At 29.1% G+C, this 4,307-nt stretch overlaps 1 long non-coding RNA gene across 1 annotated transcript; it reads right to left on the reverse strand.

Annotated features, from left to right (window-relative positions):
• Window positions 1–1,290: 1,290 nt before the first annotated feature.
• On the reverse strand, window positions 1,291–3,083 carry LOC126845350 (uncharacterized). Its single transcript, XR_007686761.1, has 5 exons — window positions 2,976–3,083; window positions 2,720–2,765; window positions 2,554–2,630; window positions 1,537–1,684; window positions 1,291–1,464 (listed from the first exon to the last, which is right to left on the reverse strand). It is a non-coding gene; the product is annotated as an uncharacterized LOC126845350 (long non-coding RNA).
• Window positions 3,084–4,307: the final 1,224 nt, after the last annotated feature.

Raw genomic sequence — 4,307 nt, forward strand, 5'->3', positions numbered from 1 at the left:
ATGTCTAGAGGTCAGTCGGCTAAATGTCTGTTATGGTTTACCTTTGTGAAACAAAATTTGTTCAAACGTAGTATGTTATATGTCAGTACACAGCGGTTCTGAGGGGGGTACCTGGCTACGCCGGCCACGGTGTCGAGCCAGCGTATTACGTTTTAAAGTAATGCCGTTATAATTCATAGTACCTATATTTATATGTCTATATATAGGTATCATATATATCAAGCTATCAGAATTCATACCTAGGTTCAAGAAAATATTTTCCAAGCTAACTGTTTAACTGTAGTGTGTCTAGCTATTTGTCGGATCAGAAACGATCTATGTACCTATAAAAATTTGAGTAGTTGGCGCTCCTTGCATCATTAGATTAAAAGAAATGTATAAAATCAGACAGTTAAAAATCAAGTATCTGGTGTTGCTTACTTCACGGGCTTAGTAAGCGATGGTTTAAAAGAGAACGTAATGTCTAGAGGCCGATAGGCTTAAATATCGAATGTCTGGTGTATTGTAGATACCTATAACAAAAATGTATCAAACGTAGTACGTTATGTCTTGATATTGGTTGAATTAAAATCCTTATTTGTTCAGAAATCACCGTCTATGCCATTACCCGATAATGACGTACTGTACGTTTAGAATGTAAATATCAGCATAATGCATTAAATATGTATATTAAAAGTCTGGTGGTTTAACAGAAGTTGAAGTGTTTAAGAGAACTCAAGAGTAAAAAACATGAATGAAATGTCTAGAGGTCAATCTGTATATAATAAAACTTAAAAGGGAAAGAAGTGAAGTGATAAAAACATTGTTTGGATTTTTGATTGACTATTTGACGACAGTGCTTATAAAAACGTCCAAAGAGAGGTTAAATAAAATGTCTCGATGCAAACCTTTTAAGTTTTTAGATCTGGAGAGTTACATAATAATAATTATAATAATAAAAATATTCAGTGCATCAAATCAAATACCTATATTATTTTATACTTATCCAGTGACATATTTTCTATGTAATAGATAAATTAATATACATTCATATTTTTTTAATCCATATATTTAAATCCATAAAATGATATTTTTTTAGATGGCTAACCAACAGTTCGTCCTACTAAATGATCATAATTAAAAATGTCAATATAGTTTTATTTTTCATTATGAAATATAAATTTAAAAAAAAATTGAAATGTACCTAAATTAGTTATAATAGAATGAATAGCACAAATTATAAGTTAATCTAATCTAACCAAAGTGTAATATTCGAATTACAATAGTACAAAAAATATTGCAAATGCATCTTGAAATATTTTACATCAACAATCATACAATTATTTTAAAATTGGCAGTTAAAAATATAAATAATAAGTTATTAGTTTTATAATTTGCTAAATGAGTTTGTAACATCAACAAAGTGATCTTGCATCCAATTTGGCATTCTTATCATTTTTCGGCAGGCATGGAAATCAACAGACACTGTAAAAAGTTAAATATATGCGTATGTAGTTAGTATATGTTGTTTATGTATAAGAATGTAATTAGACATACCAATACTGGTCGTTTCCAACGGTCAAAATATTTGGCTTGTATCGTATCACAGATTAACAGTCTTCTCAAATTGGTGAATCCAACGTAGAAAAATGAAGTGGTAACATTAGAAAGCAAACTATCCTTCAATCAGCATCAAAATGAATAACTACTGAAACAAAAATTCTGATCAATTAATAACCTAACCTAACCGTTTAAATCAAAATGATATTAATTGATCGATATTAGTTACGTTAGAGCACTACCATATATAAATTAATTAATAAATATAAGAGTTTAATTTAATTATTTAAATTGGTGTTAATTATTTGTAAATTCAATTTAATTGCCTACAACAATAACTGGCTAAAATTAAGACACACCCTTATATTAACTTTTAAGTGTTTAGATATGGATAGTTACATAATAATAATAATATTCAGTGCATCAAACACCTGTATTATTTGATACTTGACAGAGACATATTTTTAGATGGCTAACCAACAATTAATCTTACTAAATGATAATAATTGAATTTTAAAATAATTTTATTTTTCATTATGTATTATCAATAAAAAAAAAAAAATAGCAATAGCAAATTTTTTAGGGTGGAGCGAATACTTCTGTAAATAATGAAATAGTAAATGAAATGTTGACGTGTCTCAGATATTATAATTTAATCACCTATTAAATGAAAAATTATTGACAATATTATTATTATTATAAAGATAAAGTGTATGATTAAGTTATATCTACACCAACAGCAACTAAAAAAAAAGAATTTATACAATAAACTCCTTTAAAAAACGGTCTAACAACATAGAATGTTGAACGCTAAAATAATATGTCTGAAGGCAATACTTTATGTCAATTAATGTATATAAATTTTAAGCACACAAAATTAGCCCCAGGTGTTATTTAAAATATAAAACAAATGTATAATGTTTTACTCATTAACAAAGTATCTAATCATTGTGCAAATATTATTATATACAAATACATGGGTAAATTAAATGGATTTAAGAAGAGATGCCTAACCTTAACCGCAGAGATTTTTCGACGGCCACAGAAAATTTAATTGTGGACTTCATGAGACGACAGAACTTCCACAACGCCTTTAAAAGTATAACAATAATAATAATTAGTAATTGTAGTATTTGTCGTATTCAAATACAGAGTAGATAGATAGAATATTAACGCTTACCGGCAAACGAAAGTGTCGCAGAGTAGGTATACCCACTGGGAACAGCCTAAAACAAATTATGCACATACATAGAAAATAAGTAGGAAGGTAATTACAAATATACACAACGAAAAAATAATATACCGCTACTATCACATGCCATAGCGGTGTTTATCAATCGTTTATGTTATATTAATTTTTTTAAGACACGACTGCATCAGAAGTTCAATAGAAATTCAAACGACGATGAAATATTAAAAACGTAATGTATACATACCGAAAGAACGTTACTTTTTCAACTCCAAAACCCAACCGCAAACACTGACCATAGAAAATACTTTTTCCGTTAATATTTAAGACACGTTTCACGTTTATCCGTTCGGAGATAAACAACACGACCGCCGCACGCGGTGCGCCGTTATCAATGCGTTATCAATGGCCCAGACGAAATCCGCGGCGGCTTTGAAATCGTATATCTGGCCGTGGAAAAAACGAACAGCTGCCGGACGCAGCCTGGAAAAAACGAATACCCTACCAGTAACGTTTTATTATTATAAGGATTTAAAATCTTTTATAAATATTATATTTAAAACTTATTGTTGAAATTATAACATCGTAAACACATTTTAGCCATTGGTCGTTGATTTTGGGGCTTATTATTTAAATGAAAAAAATATATTTCTAAACATAAGTACAACTATAAGAACAAATTCTAGTTAATACCTGAATAACTGTGGTTTTTAATTAAAAATATCCGGGTTTAGATCCGGGTCTCTTATTTACACGGGTACCCGTGTAATCGTAAGCTCTAGTTTAAACCATACAGTTAAAAAATATTGATGGTTTAAAAAATAACATAGCAACTCTGTTCTTTGTTGTTTGAAAATACTTTGTTTTCTTTAGAATTGGTACAATTATGCACTTTTTAAAATCACTTGGTACTTGACCAGTTTCATAGCTTTTTTTGGATCAGTTCATAAATTATCTTTTTGGTATGTTCTCGACGATTTTTTATAAGTTCCGCCGGAATTGCCTGAATTTCTTTTTATATATCAATGCACAAAACTAGATATGTATGCACACAATGCTACATGTTCAAAGAGTTTATACAAATATATTGAACTATAAAGTATGAATTAGGATACACAATAACTTTGTAAACTAACAACAAATATTGTGAATTTATCGATATAAATCTTAAATATAGATATTTTATGCTTGACATAATATTATATAGATATTATAATAAAATATCGTATCGATATTTTCGAAAATTTAGTCATCACGAAATTACACTACAATGAAATCTAGGGAAACATAAAATGCCCTATAAACTAAAAATATTATTTTAGACGTCACATCGGTGCATCTGTTTTATGACTACTTTAGCGTTTCACTGAGATATTGAGATTTGATAAAGATGCTTTTAATGATGAAAAGCCATGCATAATGTTATCAGTCGATTGGTATGACACGCTTAGTATTCTTTAGCTGACAGACGATCCAGAGTTACTAATTTCAATTATCGGCAAAACGCAACTGCTTATAATTCAGTATTGTGTGAAGGAGGTAGTGTGGTAGGATAAAAAAGTTTTGAACATCTTGAATT

Source organism: Adelges cooleyi, unplaced genomic scaffold (assembly GCF_023614345.1).
Source record: "Adelges cooleyi isolate 19-005CV unplaced genomic scaffold, UGA_ACOO_1.1 ACOO_flye_CR_arks_rails_tigmint_CR_PRNA_784, whole genome shotgun sequence".
Lineage (NCBI taxonomy): Eukaryota > Metazoa > Arthropoda > Insecta > Hemiptera > Adelgidae > Adelges > Adelges cooleyi.